The following is a 19,351-nucleotide window of genomic DNA, read 5'->3' as shown; positions in this document are numbered from 1 at the left end:
ATATATGGTTGTAGAAATGATAGAGGATGGTATAATTCAACCTAGTCAAATTTATTTCTCTACTCCAGTATTATTGGTGCACAAGAAGGACGGATTATGCATATGTGTCTAGACTATAGGGATTTCAACAAGCTCACTATTAAAGATGAATTTCCCATTCCTATCATTGATGAATTGTTGGATGAATTAAATGGAGAAATTTACTTCACCAAGTTGGATCTTTGTTCAGGATATCATCAAATTAGAATGAAGATTGAAGACATTATGAAAATAGCATTAAGAACTCATGAGGGTCATTATGAATTTTTGGTCATGCCTTTTAGCCTTACTAATGCACCTTCCACATTTCAAGGTTTGATGAATTCCATTTTCAAACCCTTCCTTATAAAATTTGTGTTAGAATTTTTTGATGATATACTAATCTACAACAAGTCTTGGAATGATCATGTTCAACATGTTGACAAGGTACTCAAACTATTGGAGGAGAAACAATTATATGCAAAAACCTCCAAATGTTTCTTTGGAGTACAGGAGGTGGAATATTTGGGTCATATTGTATCTCATGAGGGTGTTAAGGTAGACCCTAACAAAATTAAATCCATTAATTAGGAATTGAAAATCCCCACAACCATAAAGAATCTTCAATAATTTCTCGGGCTGACAAGGTATTACCATAAGTTTTTTAAGAATTATGGGAGAATAGCGGCACCTCTAACATCACTACTGAATAAAGATGCATTTTCTTGGACTCCAAAAGCAATGAAGGCCTTTTAACATCTTAAAGAGGCAATGTGCCAAGCACCGGTCTTAGCTACGTCAGACTTCAAAAAAACTTTTATTGTGGAATGTGATGCTTCAGGAAATGGAATTGGTGCAGTTTTAATGCAAGAAGGAAGACCTGTTGTTTTTGAAATTCTTCCAATCAAAGGAAAGTATTTACACAAACCTATTTATGAGAAGGAAATGTTTGAAATACTACATGCACTAAAGCAATGGTGACCTTACCTAATGGGAAGACACTTCAAGGTAAAAACAGATCATGATAGTCTTAAATACTTTTTGGAACAATATTATCTTCAGAAGAGCAACAAAAATGTGTGACAAAGATGTTGGGTTATGACTTTGAAATCCTCTATAAAAAAGTGAAGAAAAATGTTGTTGTAGATGCACTCTCAAGAAAGAATAAGGATGTGGAAGCATTGCTTTGTGCCATTTCTATTATCCAACCTGAGTGGATAACTGAAGCAAGGGATGCATGAAAGAATGATAAAGAGGTGTGGCCACTCATTCAAAAGTTGCAGTAAGATCCCAGTACATACGATACCTTTAGCTAAAAAAATGATTCGTTATGGTACAAATATCGCTTATATCTTTGCAAGAATTCCCAACTCAAACAAAATATTATTTTCGAATTGCACACGTCTTCCTTAGGAGGGAACTCAAGATTTTTAAAAAATTACCATAGGGTCAAGAAGGAATTTTTTTGGGATGGCCTTAAATATGATATTTAGAAGTTTGTGGCAGAATGTTTCGTTTTCCAACAAATTAAAGTTGAGACAAATAAGACCCCGGGTCTATTACAACCTTTATCCATTCCAAGTCAGCATTGGGAGGAGGTATCAATGGATTTTATCACAAGTTTACCCAATTATGAAGTAAAGAGTGTCATCACGGTGGTAGTTGATAAAATTACCAAGTATGCACACTTTTGTGCATTATCTCATCCTTTTAAAGCCAGTACAATTGCTACTGCATTTATGAAAATAATTCAAAAGCTTCATCAAAATCCAAAGATTATAGTAAGTGACAGAGATCCCATTTTCGTTGGAAATTTTTGGACGAAATTATTTTCTTATCTTGGTTCTCAATTAGCTCATAGCCCATCTTATCATCCTCAATCTGATGGGAAAACTTAGGTAGTGAAAGAATCTTTGGAAGGATATATTCGTTTCTTTGTATCTGATAAACAAACATAATGGGTCAAGTGGTTACCTCTCGCTGAATGGTGGTATAACACTTCCTTCCATACGTCAGGAAAAATAACCCCATTTATGGCACTTTATGGATATCATCCACCACCCATCACATCATCGTTAAGAGAAAATCCTAAGGTTTAAGTAGTGGAATATGACATCGAGCATCAACAACAAGTTCTCCAACTCTTCAATGACAACCTCACTCTGGTGCATAATCGAATGAAACAACAAACAAATTAGCACCACAGTGAAAAAAGTTTTGATGTTGGTGACTGGGTATTTTTACAGCTACAACCATAAAAACAAATGTCTCTCAAGAAAGCTAAGAAAGATAATAAATTATCACCCCAGTAATACTGTCCTTACAAGTGTTGCAAAATATTGGTACTATGGTATACAAATTAGAGTTTCCTGCATCTTCTAGAGTACACCCAATTTTCCATGTTTCATGCTTAAATAATCTTATCAGTGACAAGTTGCTAGTTCAAACAATGTTTCCAGAGCTTGATGAAGAAGGAAAAATTATATTTGAGGCTAAAGAAATCACAAAAGAAAGAACCCGACAGTTACAGAATCGATCAATTTTAGAGTATCTCATTAAGTGGAAGAACTTACTCGCTGAAGATTCCACATGGGAGGATGAGAATTGTATACATAAGCATCCAAAACTACTCAAGCATTGAGGACAACATTTTTTTAAGGAGAGGGGCATTTTAGGTCCCTATAATACTAGTGTATCCCCCTTATTGTTATTATTGTGCCCATGTAGCCCCCGTATTGTTATTGTTGTGCCCCATGGAAGCCCACTATTGTTACGTTGTGCCCTTACATTAATATTGTTATGTAGCCTCTAATTATATTGTGACCCTTTAGACTCTTATATATACAAAGCATGTCTTGTCATTTGTATCTTCCAAGAATTGTTCATTTATGTAATGTGAAGGAGGTTCCTCCCTCGAAGAGGATAATTTTTAAGTCATTGATCGATATTATCTGTGATCTAATTGCATAACAAAAAGGAAAATTCAGATTTATCTTGGAGAAGTGAGAAGGTATTGTAAGAGTATTTATTTAACCCAGTCTCATTCTTTTGTTTTCTAGCTTCTCTAGTCATGATAGTTTTATAAGCAACACACTAAGAAACCTTATGACCAAAATTATGACAAGTGAAGCATTTACCATTAAAGTAAAAGTTCTTGGGAGTGTAGTACCTTCTTTTGTATCTTTCCCTTTGATTGTGATAAGGGTGATTCACCTGAGAAACATTTGATCCCTTATTCCTTTGCTGAGAGCTGGAATTTTGTTGATTGCTTCCTTTTACTGCATTGAGATAGCTTGTACCTGTTTCAAAAGATTTTACAGTCTTTGATGATTCTCCATTGTATGTTTTTATAATAGGAGATCATTTTACTTTGATGATTCCTTCTCGGGTATCAGATCCTTTAGAAAATCTAAGTTTTAGACTCTTTTTTTTTTCTCAAGTTCCTTCCTTAGACTTACAACTTTTATTTCTAACTTTCAAAAATGCCTCTCCTTTTCTAGCATTTGTTTCTTCAGAGCATCTTCTGCTAATTTAACTTATTCTAAATTAATTTTAAGCAAAGTTATTTCTTCTATGAGATTATCCTTTTCTTCTATGGAATCCTTAAAGACATCATCAAATTCATCAATACATTTATCTTCAAATGCCATAAGTAATTGATATTCTTGAACAGACTCACCTTCTTCGCCATTTGAAAGACCATCACTATCTTCGTGTGTGTAGAAGCTTCTCTTGTTTTCAAACCTTCCTCTAAAATTTAATTTTGCTGAATTTTTCCCTTTTTCACGGTTTTCTTTACAAGGGCATTTAACAGCATAGTGACCAACTCTTCCACAAGCAAAACATTTGAAAATAAGCTTACCTTTGAATATGCCTGTGCCTACTTGGAGTTGCTTTATAAATTTTTCCTCTTCTTCATCTGATACATACCATGATTCCTTGAGCTCCTCCTTTTCCTTTCCTTTGGAAGTGGCTTTGAATGCAGCTTCTATGATATCTGAGGGTCCCCCTTTTCCCATTTCATAGGTTGTTAAAATCTAATGAAGTTGTTCAATAGTAAGGTTCTTCAAATCCTTCATTTCTTCAATGGTAGGGACTTTCGAATCAATTTTTTAGGTTAGAGATCTTAAGATTTTCTCAACCAGTGATGATTATTTTATTTCATCACGAATATTTCTCGTTGAATTAACTATGTCATCTACCCTAAGAGAAACTTGCAATACTTTCATCATTATTCATTTTGAGGGTTTCATATTGAATTCTAAGAGTTTGAAGTTTGGCACTTTTTACCTTTTTGTCGCCTTCGTAAATTTGGATGATCTTGTCCCATATAACCTTTGCGGTACTCAACTACATGACTTTGAAAAATTCTAATTCTACCAAACTTCCTAATAGAGCATTGACAACCTTTGCATTGGTCTCATACTTTTTCTTTTTTGCTTTAGCTATGGGAATGGAGGATGGAGATTGATAGCCTTCTTCAATGTTTCCCCAAACATCCACCCTAAGTGACTGTAAGTAAGCTCTTGTTTTGACTTTCCAGAAAGCCATATTGGATCCAATAAACAATGGTGGTCTGATAGATGTTTCTCCCTCTTGGTTTCTTATCTAGATGAAATTGCCTTCAAGTGATCAAGCTTCTTCTGAAGGGCATGCTCTGTTTCAATTGTTAGGAAAAATATTGAAGGGAGGGGGGCGGGTGAATCAGTGATTTAAACTACTTAAACTTTTCTTTTCTTATTCAGATTTTTGTATGCGAATGTTATGAAGTAAACCTGCATATGTACATGACGATGATGAATACAAGTAGCATATATCCAGTTCACTAACTTTTTCAGTTAATTCATCATTTGTTTAACTTTAACCATTATATAAGTACTTTATTAAACATTAATTAGATAATAACCATGTGCAGTAAGAACATAACAATTCATCACACACAAGCAACACATGAACATTAGGATTTTAGGTGGAAACCCAATGTGGGAAAAAACCACCATTGTTGTTGTCTCTTTCTTCTTCTTTTATTATAAAGAGAAATTTATTACAAACTTGTACTAGCACAGACTCATACCAGTATGTAGGCACCCACATGTAAAAGGCCACAACCTTCTCTTGTTTTCCAACTTTTACTGGAAGGGAGCTACGACCCCCTTATCCTGTGTTCTTTGTGGATCACTTTTCAAAATGTTTCAAACTAGATCCATTTCAAATATCAGACAAAAATACTACAACCAACATTGTACCAAGTCACTTAATCACTGAACCAATTGTATCACTAGGTCAAACATAAAAATAAATTATTCAAACAAGGCCACCTTATATCACTTTACACCCATTCATCAGAATATCATACCACAAACTATTCATCACTGAAACCAGATTTTGTCACTGTAAACTTTGTCTAAACACATGTTAGAATATATATGCTACTATTCTTACTCATACCTGTGTATGTACATGTTTCCCCTGAAGCATACTCGCGTAAAAATATCAAAATATTGCTATCTAAATCTGTATCACTGTACCATTGAATCAATCACCCAAACAAATAATAAAACCAACATAAATCACTGAACCAAATACAGATTATCATCTAGCAGCATCATCACAATTCAATACTTTACTTCACAATCAATTCAGGCCAAATAGTACTGTCAAATACAAATATTTAGAATATACTTCATAGACATACAACAAAAAGCATAACATAATAGATCAACCATTATCATCAGCTGATACTAAAAAACCCTGGTAGATGTATACAAATTTTATAAAGCACTTCCGCATATGTACGTGCATTTTATACTTGACATTCGTGTACATGTATGTCTATTCTGTAGAATGTATACGGGACTATCCAAAATCAGATCTGTGTATGTATGTGATTTTTATAAAGCACACCTATGTACAAATCTATAATTATAGAGTCAAACCTTCATTGCACTTTAGAACACTTGTCAAACCCAAATCTCGGCACACACCATAACAGATACATATCATAAAATCATTATCATAGATCTATCAAACCATAAGAAGATTATTAAATATATAGTCATTTTAGATCTAATAGATCTGATCCATGATCATACTCCTTGGTGCACAGTTATTTCAGATCAAACCAAGTATCAAAAACCCAATACATGCACACTTAGCACTTTGATCTTGATCTCCTTATATAGCTTAAGCCTTAGCCAATACCTTAGGCCAATTCCATAGTTATGCCGATGGTATTCTTTGATGAGATCAAATATCCATTTTCACGCTCATTGCTATGGGCCAATACCATAGTAAAGACCCCTGGTATTTAGAATACCATGGTGCATAAACTGTACATGACTTTTATTCACCATACCTGCATATGTATGCGACCTTTGTTCATAGGACTTGCGTATACTTCTTAAAAAATCACCTTTATCATTCCTCTATCTTTGAATTGATATTCCTTTGTCCAATATTTATGTCACATGTATACTAGCCTGAATACTTATCCTGTTATTATCACGTTGACATCGTTATTAAGTAGTTTGCCATCAAGGACAACAAATTTGTCATAATGCCAACAAACATCGCATTGTGACAAAGATTGTCTCAATATGAAAATTAACCATGGTTAACCATAGTTAACCATGTTTGTTCTGGGGTTTCTAATATTTATCATAGGGTTTATAATATTAATCCCTTGGGTTTAATATTATTCCCTTGGATTTTTAGTATTAATCGCTTCGGTTTATTAGTGCCCTAGGTTTATAACATCAATCCCTTGGGTTTATTAATATAAGGGTTCATATTGTTAGGTTATAATATTATTGACAGGGTTTGTAATATTTATCCTAAGGTTTAATATAAATCATGTTGGTTTATAATCCATTGGGTTTATAATATAAATTCCTTGGGTTTACAATATTAATAATTGATTACATTTATAATATTAATCTCAATGGTTTATATTATTAATCTCTTGTGTTTTCAATATTAATCCTTTGGTTTTTTAATATTATTCCCTTGGTTTTATTGATCTTAGGGTTTATATTCACGTGGTTTAATATTAATGCCAAGGTTCAATTTTATTCCCTTGGGTTTATAATTCCATGGGTTTTTAATATTAATTCCTTGGGTTTATATCTCTTAGGTTTATAATATGAATGCCTTGGGTTTGTGACAAAATTTCTCAATATTGAAATCGATTATGGTCAACCATGGTCAATCATGCTCAACCATTGTCAACCATGGTGAATCATGGTCAGCACTGGTCAAACATGGTTAAACATGGTTGACCATGGACAATTATTGTCAACCATGCTCCAACACCACATTATGACAAAGATTGTCTCAATATGAAGATCAACCATGGTCAACGATGGTCAATCATGGTCCAACGTCGCATTGTGAGAAATATTACCTCAATATGAAAATCAAACATGGTCAATCATGATCATCCATGCTCAATAACCATGGTCACAATCTGAAAAAGATCATCTTATGGTCGAACGTCACATTGTGATAAGCATGGTCAACCATGGTCCATACTCGGAATTAGTATATATAAAATGTTAATACAACTAGAAATTGAACCAAATGTTGCAAAGGAAATGTCGTAAGGCATAAATACGAGAAGCATAATGACATATAAAGAATCACTGAAGATACAAATTAGTAAACAAAATGCCTTTCAAAAGTAGAAGATAAGTGTACAACCAATATGGTGCATCATCAAAGAACCTTTGACAAAATAATCTACTATAGATTATAAAGCTTTTCCTTGTGAATACAAATTTTCTTATAGCCTGTGGTTGAAAGATATGTAGCATTCTCATAACACATTGCTGCTTAAATGCACTTACAAGTACAAAAATGAAAGATGCAAAAGAAACTACATGTGCAATAATCTCAAAATTGTTTCCAAGAAGCAAGTCAAACTCTATTATGAATAATTCAGTGAGCTCTTCTGAAAACCATTTACAAGAAGCAATTCAAACTTTAAAATGAATCATCCAACAGGCTCCTATAACCCAAAACCCTGAATTCAACATCCCGAAATTTTTTAGCTGTCTTAAATCATAAGAAACAATTTCATGTGAGCTATTAAATCCTTGAAAGTGTCCATTTTCAGTGGCATATCTCTTGGAGAAACTCTTGGAGGTCCTTGTGACCCAACTGAAATTTGATAATCCTCACCATATCCAAAACCTTTAGATAAAAAACCATTATAGAAAAAATCACCTAAGAAATTGTTGGGTCCTGTCTTTTCAAGCATATAATAACACCTTGAAGCACCTAAAATTTGAGATTCATATTCTGCTTTTTCTTGAGCATAACCATACCAATTTTCACAATACCAAAACTGAGAATCCCAATTTTTATGACTAGCTAAGGTATCTCGTTCCCAAACATTATGAAAATAAATTCTAGGTATAGCTACATTGACACCACAGTTAGAAGCCAATGTTTTACATGAAAAACATTTTGGTTGCTTTGGCTCTGGCACAAGGCTCACCCTTGGCAATTAAAGCATCAGTTAGAGATCCTTATCATCATTAGCACCATTAATTTGACTTGAACCACTGGCTTCATGCATAATGCTAAAAAATACATCAGATGCACCACTAATAAAGTAAGTAAATGGTTGACTGCTTAAGATACTCGTGCATTTATTACCATTTGAAAAGGAAGTAAACAATGTTGAAGGCATAGTACTAGGAGTTGGTGAAGACAACAAATCTTAAGAATGAAGTGAAAAACTATAAAGGGAATTACCTATACCTTCAATGAGTGTTTAGTTTGCTAGTAAAATGGATAGTTTTCATTAGTAATAGAGCTCACACAAGTTTCCAAAATACAATTTTCATGAATGGCAGGGAAAATGTCTTGAATTATTTTCAAAATATTTTATTTGTTCTCTTGTTGGAATCAACTTGTTATTCTTCAGAACATAACCTGCAGTTTGGTAGGCAAAGGGTTGCAGGGATTAAAGAACATCTGCAACTAATGACTAGGGGAGCTCAACAGATGAATATAGTTGTGTCAAATGCTAATGGTAACCTACTACATCTGAACCTAGTGAATGTAATCCGCCATCAAACATATAAAAATTGGAAGATAGAGAAGGTTGAGAAGGCTGAGTAGTAGTAGTGATGATAACACGAAAGATAAAAAGAAAAATTCCTTCCCACATCATCTCCCATGGCCAATGAAATACGAGCCAACAAAGACCTTTGGAGAATTCACATAATCAAATTCCTCACTTGAATAAGATCCTAGAGAAGATGTAGTTGAAGGTATAGTTCCAACTCTTGCACGTGATAGAAGACTTGATGAAGTTGATAAAGGCCTAAGCTCATTGTGTCCATGGGAAAATTTGCACTTCAACCCATTTGGAAAGGTTCCATTTTTCTCATAATGCATGGACAACTTGATTTTATAATTCTTTACCCCATCAGAAATGTTAGAACTTATTGCAATAAAAAAGAGCCAATACTTGTTGACCCTTCCTCGAAAGTTATTCTTCTTCTAAATCAGCAAAGTGACAATCAGTTCCCGCTCACACTTCCCATATTCTTGTTCACTGGAAGAATGGAATTGTGAGGAAGACTCTACCTAGAACTTTTGTGGAGCGTCTGTAAAAATTTGTGAGAAAGACCTATCCATGAGGATTTTCAGGTTGAGCAACAAGTTGGAAAGAAGATACTTATTTGGAAGTAGACAAAATCCTTGGGAGCATTGAATCAATTCCACATGATTTCTGAGGATGTGAATACTTGGACCCTGGTAAAGATTACTTAATAGAAGACAAAATGCAACCTTGAGAAGTTATAACAATAAATTAGTTTTACTCCCAACCCAATTTAACTATCCAATTAGGAAAAAAAGACCATTTTTTTTTAATTAGACAAATTTTAAACCAGCTAATTCCTTAATTCGGAGGTTCTAATTCCTTAATTCAGAGGTTCTATCTAGTAAATTATGAACAAGAAGTCACTGCAGTAATTATCTACTTATGTATTTTCCTTTTTATATAGCTAAAAATTACCATTGTCTTATACATTTTAATCTACTTGTCAACTTGTGCATTTGCCTTTTTATAAAAGTAGTAGCATACTTCACATCCGCATTTGCCTGACTGTTTTGTAGAACAATATTACTCTGCCCACCTATGCCTTGCATGAGGAACTACAACAATTTAAATGAACATTCAGCCTAGTCAAAATCATTCAATCATGTAGACAATATCACCGGATCAAAGAAACAAGTAAAATATTCTGAATTAAAGAGAAAGACAGTGACATTGGCTCAACGGAAAAAGTGTCCAATATAAATACAAAGATTTCATCATTATCCACCTTGGAGGCCAGGACGTGAACTCCAACATACTTCACATCCCAACTGAATTCAGTCTTTCGCCATCTTGTTCCACCTAGAGAAGTGGCATTGTCAATCACATAGTTCATGTAAGACATATCTCTAGTGGCCTCATGAAGCCATGTCGTTGCCCAAAGAATCTCATCCTACAGAACACTACACCATCATCAACAAGAAGAGGAAGAGGAATAACCACAAACAAGTACCATTCCAAATAACCTCCATATATAAATGACCCAAACAGAACAACTTCAAGACATTCCAAAACAACAAAACCACAGTAGAACTGGGGTTTAAGCAGTCAAGATTACCGCATATCCACTCTTGGAGGCATAATACTTTTGTGCAACAGTAATGCTGCTATCAGATATGCCTCTGTACTTGTCAACAAATGAGAAAATTCGCAGAATTCACACTGCATATTTGTTAGTGAAATAACATAGATACAATCATAACTAATGGCAGCATCCAGGGGAGAAACTGGAAGATGAAAGGAGAAACTAACCTACTTGGCATGGTTGAGAAACTCATTGGAGTAAGCAGGATGAGAGTGCCTGAAAACAATTGAAGCAACAACCATTGCAGCCATTGTTTCTCCTATGATATCTAAGCTAGGATTGTTTGCAACAATTTAGTATGCCTGGTGAGGTGTCGTCATGTCTTCTGGCCTTTGCCAGAATTTATGGTTCGAGTTGCCATCACTCATAGATGGGAAACAAACACCAAGAAAATCCACAGATCAGAGATTATTATAAAGCTTTTGATAAGCTAAATAAGATGACTTTTGAGTTCTTCCTTATCAGAAACTAAGCTCTCCATGAGGCTTTGTATGTGTGTTGAGCAAATAACCAGTCCCCCATCTAATAGCCTCCATCGAATGACCCAACTCACCACTGTTGGCCAATTTTTTTCTATATTCAACAACACTCCACGAGAGCATGGTGACTGTAAATTCTATTGGGAGGCCTAATTTAACATTGTCACCAGCATCATAGTATCCTCCTACTAGATCCACCTGTAGAAAAACAAAATGCAATGATTTCGATCAGTTTATTGATCTATTCAACACTAACATTAGTGACCAAGTGAAAAAATATAGCAAAAACATGTCTATACCAAGCCCAAAAAACCTCATACCCTGTTCGCCGATCCATCACTGAGACCAGAATCAACCCTCCAGGTGACTCTCTGATTGCTATCTTAGTTAGTCAAAATCATGATATTCATTCCATGGATTTTGTGGGGAAGTTGAAAATAGTAAGTGCAGAATTTTTTAATTCATTGTACTATAAATATTTTTGTTACTTGTTACTGGAACTTCCTTATCCCTTTATTTATGAAAATCTTCTAATATATATTCTTAAAAAAAATTACCCATTATTAAATCTGATATATCTAAAATCTCTAAATATTTATATTGTTTTTTCTATATAAATACCTTTTCATACTAACACAATATTATTTTTTCTATATAAATACCTCTCCATGCTAACACAAAGGCCTTGTTTAATTATTCAAAATTTTGGAATTTTTAAGTCAATTTGGCAAAACAATTTTTGGTTACATCTTCAATTTTTGTTAGTTAAAATGCATTTTTGAATGCATAAATGAATTCAGCACTTAGAAAAAATTATAGAGAACTCACACTGTATTGTAGTTGAAACCAACCCATCTAAATAAACATGCTACCAATTTAAACATAGTTTTGATATCTACTTCTAAACTTGGAGATGGGCTAGATGGGATAGCCCTAACTAAACAACTTCAGTTTCTAAAACCTGGAAATGGGAAACTCTATATTGCTTAACATGAAGTTACACAAATCCTTCAATTTAAATCAATGTACAGGGATATGTCCATTTCCTATTCTAAGTTGCTTGCTTAACATGAAGTTGCACAACTCCTTCAGTTTAACTCAATGTACATGGATCTGTTGTAATATCCATTTGCTTGTTCTAAGTTTCACAACAAGGAGATGAGAAACTCCAAGTTGTGGAACCTGAAATTACTCAACTTCTTCAAATTTGAATCCATGAAGATGAAGATGGACCTTTGTTAGTGTCCATCTTAAGTTGCTTAAATTGTAGCCATAAATATGGACAACTCCTGCACAGCCTAACCACATTTTTAACTACTTTTGGTTCTTAACTAACAAGATTGGGTCTCCCCTGTGCAGATTGGAATGGTGTTGAACGAGACCTTGAGATCCCCAGCTACAGGGACCATAAGACAGGAATTTAAGGAGTTGAAACTGGGAGAAGATATGGTGATTCCCAAGGGTGTGAATGTGATGGTTGATATTTTATCAGTCCACAAAAATCCAAAGTACTGGAGTGACGATGCAAATGAGTTCAGGCCTGAGCGTTTGAAAGATGGAGTAGCAGCAGTTGCAGGAAATCATTTGATGGCCTTCCTACCCTTTTCGAGTGGGCCGCGAATCTGCATTGGCCAGAAATTTTCACTCCTGGAAGCCAATTTGTCTATATCCATAATCCTCAAACACTTCAAATTCAGATTTTCTTCATCGTATATGCACGCCCCAGTGGCCTTTGCCACCATCATTCTGCAACACGGGATACTAATTATCGTCGAGTGGGTTGATTCAAGTTGAAATCTTTCTTTCTTACTTTACATTGCAGAGATAAGATGTTGCTAAAATCTTGCTGGGACATTGATGTTGTCCAATGACTTATGGATATGTATAGTCACATTCAGTCCAGTGAAAATCATTCAATCATGCAAACAATGTCACTGGATTAGAGAAACAAGTAACATATTCCAAATTAAAGAGAAATACAGTGACATTGGCTCAACGGAAACTAGCGTCCAACATAAATACAAAGATTTCATCATCACCCACCTTGGAGGCCAGGAGCTGAACTCCAACATACTTCACATCCTAAATGAATTCAATAATTTGCCATCATGTTCCACCTAGAAAAGCGACATTGTCAATCACATAGTTCATTTAAGATAGATCTCTAGTAGCCTCATGAAGCCATGTCGCGCCCCAAAGAAGCTCATCTTGAAGAACATAGCTACACCATCATCAACAAGAAGAGAAATATGAATAACCACAAACAAGTACCATTCCAGATAACCTCCGTATCTAAATGACCCAAATAGAACAACTTCAAGACATTTCAAAGCAACAAAGCCACAATAGAATTGGGATTTAAGCAGTCAAGATTACCGCATATCCCCTCTTGGCGACATAATACTTCTAGGCAATAGTAATGTTGATGTCATATTTGACTCTGTACTTATCAGTAAATGAGAAAAGCTGCAAAGTTCACACCGCATATTTGTTAGCGAAATAACACATATACAATGATAAATAATGGCAACATCTAGGGGAAAAACTGAAAATTGAAAACTGAAAGCAAAAACTGACCTGTTTGGCATGGTTGAGAAGCTCATTGGAGTAAGCGAGATCATATTACGGGAAAAAAATTGAAGTAACAACCATTGCAGTTGTTGTTTCTCCTATGCACAACTCCTTGAGTTTAAATCAATGTACATGGATATGTTGTAATATCCATTTGCTTGTTCTAAGTTGCACAACAAGGAGATGAGAAAATCCAAGTTGTGGAACTAGAAATTACTCAACTTCTTCAAATTTGAATCCATGAAGATGAAGATAGACTTCTGTTAGTGTCCATCCTAAGTTGCTTAACTTGTAGACATAAATATGGGCAGCTCCTGCACAACTTAATCACAATTTTAACTACTTTTGGTTCTTAACTAACAAGATTGGATCTCCCCTATGCAGATTAGAACGGTGTTGAACAAGACCTTGAGATTATATCCCCCAGTTGCAGGGACCATAAGATAGGCATTTAAGGACTTGAAATTGGGAGAAGATATGGTGATTCCCAAAGGTGTGAATGTGATGGTCGACATTTTATCAGTCCACAAAAATCCAAAGTATTGTGGTGATGATGCAAATGAGTTCAGGCCTGAGCATTTGAAAGATGGAGTAGCAGCAGCTGCAGGCAATCATCCAATGGCCTTCCTGCACTTTTCGAGTGGGCCGCAAGTCTGTATTGGCCATAAATTTGCACTTCTGGAAGCCAAGTTGTCTATATCCATAATTCGCAAACACTTCAAATTCACATTTTCTCCGTTGTATAGGCACGCCACAATGGCATTCGCCAATATCATTCCGCCGCACATGATACTAATTATCGTCGAGCGGGTTGATTCAAACTGAAATCTTGCTTGCTTACTTTACATGGTAGAGATAAGATGTTGTTGAATTCTTGCTAAGACACCGATGTTGTTCAATGACTTAGGGATATGTATTGTCACATTCAGTCCTGTGAAAATCATTCACATCGTGCAGACAATATCACTGGATTAGAGAAACAAGTAACATATTCCGAATTAAAGGGAAAGACAGTGACACTGGCTCAACGGAAACATAGTGTCCAACATAAATACAAAGATTTCATCATCACCCACCTTGGAGGCTAGGACCTGGACTCCAACATACTTCACATCCCAACTGAATTCAGTCATTTTCCATCCTGTTCCACCTAGAAAAGCGGCATTGTCAATCACATAGTTCATTTAAGACAGATCTCTAGTAGCATCATGAAGCCATGTCGAGGCCCAAAGAAGCTCATCCTGAAGAACACAACTACACCATCATCAACAAGAAGAGAAATATGAATAACCACAAACAAGTACCATTCCAGATAACCTCCATATCTAAATGACCCAAACAGAACAACTTCAAGGCATTTCAAAACAATAAAGCCAGAGTAGAATTAGGGTTTAAGCAGTCAAGATTATCGCATATCCCCTCTTGGCGGCATAATACTTATGTGCAACAATAATGTTGTTGTCATATTTGCCTCTGTACTTGTCAACAAATGAGAAAAGTTGCAGAGTTCACACAGCATATCTTTTAGCGAAATAACATAGATAAAATTATAATAATGGCAACATTCAGGGGAAAAACTGAAAACTGAAAGCAAAAACTGACTTGTTTGGCATGGTTGAGAAGCTCATTGGAGTAAGCGAGATCAGATTGCCTGAAAACAATTGAAGCAGCAGCCATTGCAACTGTTGTTTCACCGGTGAAATCCGAGCAAGAATTGTTTGCATTAATTTTTTTTCCCTGGCGAGGTGTTGTCATGTCTTATGGGCTTTTCCAACATTTATGGTCCGAGTTGCCATCACTCACCTAAGGGAAAGAAACACCAGGAAAATCCACAGATCAGAGATTGGTATAAATATTTTTATAAGCTAAATGAGATGGATTTTGAAATCTTCCTTTTCAGAAACTAACATCCCCATACAGTACATCATGTATGTGCCTTGAGCAAATAATCAGTCCCCCATCTAATATTCTAAGTTTCCATCGAATGACCCAACTCACCACTGTTATCCAATTGTTTGCTATATTCAACAACACTTCACGAGAACATGGTGATATTAAATGCCATTGGGAGGGCGAATTTAACATTATCATCAACATCAAGTATCCTCCTACTAGACCCACCTACAGAAAAATAAAATGCAAGGATTTCGATTTAACACTGACATTAGTTCCCAAGTGAAAAAATATAGCAAAAACATATCTAAACCAACCCCAAAAAACCTCATACCCTGTTGGCCGATCCATCACTTAGACCAATGAGACCAAAGTCAGCCCTCCAGGTGACTCTCTGATTGCAATGAAGCTTTATAGGTCTATGAGCGTCATAAAACATGATACTCTTGCTCAATGCTGCACCATAGTCATGACCAGCTTGTTGCCACAGCATAGCTCTTGTGAGCAAGAAACGAACCGCTACCAGAGCCATCAAGGAACCTACAAAACCAATCAAACTTCCAATTTTAGTTAGGTAGTTAGAGGCAGTGTAGCTTTGTGAGCAAGAAATGAACCGCTACCAAAGCCATTAAAGAACCTACAATACCGATCAAACTTACAAGATTTAGTTAGGTAGTTAGAGGTGGTGGAGGTGGTTAGAGGCCGTGGATGAATGATTGAATGACTTAAAATATTTTAATCGTCTAACGTTGGATATAATGGTGCAAACAGGTACGCAATGGCAGCTAAGGGAGTTGTTTTCAAAGGGAAATGCTTTACGGCATAAATATAGAGACTTGTGAAAAAGATAGTATGAATTTATAATTACTGTGTAGAGGAATTAGTATAAGTAAGATTATGGATATTATTGTGATATATAAACTATTAATATAAATATTGTAAATAGTTTAATATTTTTTTGTTAAGTTGTTTGAGTTTTCCAAAGATTATTTCAGGCTTGATTTGTGGTTTGAAAAATCGTTACTCAGGGGCATTTAAGTCATCAAAATCACCCGGCGCACTTGGCTTGGGCTACACCAACTCTTAACATGGCTGGAATTTTGCCCACTAAGTTTAGAATTGGTGGCCTTCACATCATGAAGTGACTTAACAATACACCTTGGCTTGTAAATAATTTAGTATAATTTTAATTTATTAATTACTTATATTTTTAATATTAAAACTATTATTAATAATTTTATTGATATAATGTACAAAATAAAATATTAAATATGTTTTTCTATAAATAAAAAATAATAAAAATTGAAAATTTATAAGAAAAATATTTTTTACATTATTAAAGATAAGTCAAGTCTTACTAGCACAACTTGTTGTAATGTGACCCAATATTAAACATCACGGGGGTGGTTGTTCTTGTGCTAAGGGCAGGAGACATGCTAAAAAATAAGCTTAGGGCTAGTGTGGCCTGGGCCAGGTGCGATTCCTGGGTGACTTTAACAGATTAGATGTCCCTAAATGGTTGTTTCTCAAGGCACAAGTCAAACTTGGAATATCAAAGACAACTTGACCCAATAAAAAACATTATTAAAAATAAAAATATATTATATTTAATTAATTAATTAAAAATTATTATAAAACTAATACAAAATTCAGATTTTTAATTTTTTCTAAATAAAAGAGAATTATTCATATCATTACTCATATAACATTGACATATTTAAAGTACTAGTTTGAAAGTTAGTGAAATTCCCAAAAAAAAATAACAAGGTTATTAAATATTTGTAAAACATGTTTAAGTTTAATTCTTAGAAAATTATTAACAAAGTGCAAAAAAAAATATGGAATAATTCTTTACATTGATATATTCAAAGTAGTGGTTTGAAAGTCATTGAAATTCCTAGAAAAGGTGGTTATTAAATATTTGTAAAACATGTTTAAGTGTAATTATTAAAAAAATATTTGCAGGTGGGAAAAAAACAATTATATAATAATTTTTTGAATTAAATTATTTTACTATTTATTTAATAAAATTATTAATCAAGCAATATTTTTAATTTATTTAAATTGATATATTTTTAAGCCAATAAACTTTTCTTTTAAATTAGTTGACTTCACCTTTTAGTCTACCATTTACCATTTTCATATGAAAATGACATCTGTCCAGCAACCAATACCATGACATCTATTGTCAAGTAAACCGTGGTTTCAATGGCCGCGAAGGTAAGTAAACGGTGGGCTTATTTGTAAGGTTAAGCTTAACGTACCAATAAGTTGTGATTGGTTCGCGTTTTTATTTAAATTAAGTTGGAACATAAAAGTAAATTGAAAGTTTACTTGGGGAAAACATATTTTTTTTATTTATAAAATATTATAATTATATTAAATTAAATTAAATTTATATTTATATTATAAATAATATAATTTTAATTTTAATACAAATAACATAAATAATATTAATATTAATAAAAATATTAATATTAATAACTAAATTATGTTGTTTGGTCTTATTTATAAAAAGTTAATTAGTTTATATTTATTATAAAATTTAAGTTAAGAGTGAAACATTATTATATTATTTATTTTATCAAGGTGTCATATGATATAAGAAGAATGGTTATGTTATGTTAAAGAACTAATTGGGATGTTCTCAATCTTAGATAATTTTGAGACAGTTTTTTCAATTAATTATTCTCCATTCTTTAATGTCATGTGGCTTGAATGATACCAATATCAAGCCTCAATTCTCGAGTGATTGGATCTCTTGACCCTTAAGGAGTGTCACATACTTCTTTAACACCATATTAAAAACCACATACTATTGACAGATACCTCCTTGACACAATATTAAAAACCACATATTATGTTCCTTCACTAAATTTAGCTTGGATTATATGTAATAGTTGTCACATGCATCTATATATAGGCATCTCATAAACCAAGTTGACACAAGCAATTCTATACATCACATTGCAAAGAAAAGAATCAATCATGATCATTCAAGATCCTGCATTCGAGTTTCCATCCTTTGAGGATTCAACACAACCATTAATGGAGACAATGTCATAAATACACTATAACTAGCTTTGCCATATAACATGTTAATAGTCCTACTTGTTGATTTGAAAATGGGGCGCTAAAGGCTTCTTGTCAAGCTTACAAGAACCTCTCCCACTTCCAAAGCTTAATTATTCCCAAGATCTAGTGATTAACCAATTGCGGAATTAAATATTCTTGAAAATAGGTGCATGCTTGTGTTTATTTTAAAACTGTTTATGTGCTGTAAGATGATTTTCTTGAACTGATATAAAACATATAACAGTGGAACAATGTAGCAAATAACAATCACACATAACAACAATATAATATGGAGTTCACCCAAAACTCTTGGGCTACGTCTCCTTGAGCTTTAGCCAACTCGACTAGGCTCTCTGGGATTATGGCAACAATTCTTTTACAAGCTCCACGTTCAACTCCACTGATTTACACAGAACACAATGGGCTTAAAACACCATCTCATCCCTGGCTCATAAGCTCTCGACTTTCTGGCTCTGGCTCTCGGCTTTCTGGCTCTGGCTCTCGGCTTTCTGGCTCTGGCTCTGGCTCTGGCTCTCGGCTCTGGCTCTGGCTCTGGCTCTAGCTCTGGCTCTAGCTCTGGCTCTTGGCTTTGGCTCGTGGCTCTGGCTCTTGGCTCTG

General features: G+C 34.4%; 4 pseudogenes; 2 read left to right on the top strand and 2 right to left on the bottom strand.

Moving 5' to 3' along the window:
- Window positions 1-10,670: 10,670 nt before the first annotated feature.
- On the bottom strand, window positions 10,671-11,755 carry LOC149195090 (endoglucanase 2-like; annotated as a pseudogene).
- An 804-nt stretch (window positions 11,756-12,559) lies between these two features.
- Window positions 12,560-12,988, top strand: LOC149195089 (cytochrome P450 72A14 pseudogene; annotated as a pseudogene).
- Window positions 12,989-14,242: 1,254 nt separating this feature from the next.
- Window positions 14,243-14,590, top strand: LOC149195088 (cytochrome P450 714A1 pseudogene; annotated as a pseudogene).
- Window positions 14,591-15,156: 566 nt separating this feature from the next.
- Window positions 15,157-16,190, bottom strand: LOC149195087 (endoglucanase 19-like; annotated as a pseudogene).
- Window positions 16,191-19,351: the final 3,161 nt, after the last annotated feature.

This window comes from Pinus tabuliformis, chromosome 2_2 (assembly GCF_031772625.1).
Source record: "Pinus tabuliformis cultivar Carrire ecotype Pingquan chromosome 2_2, CPIR1, whole genome shotgun sequence".
NCBI lineage: Eukaryota > Viridiplantae > Streptophyta > Pinopsida > Pinales > Pinaceae > Pinus > Pinus tabuliformis.
Note: the sequence above shows the minus strand (reverse complement) of the source record. Positions and strands in the feature narration are given on the sequence as shown.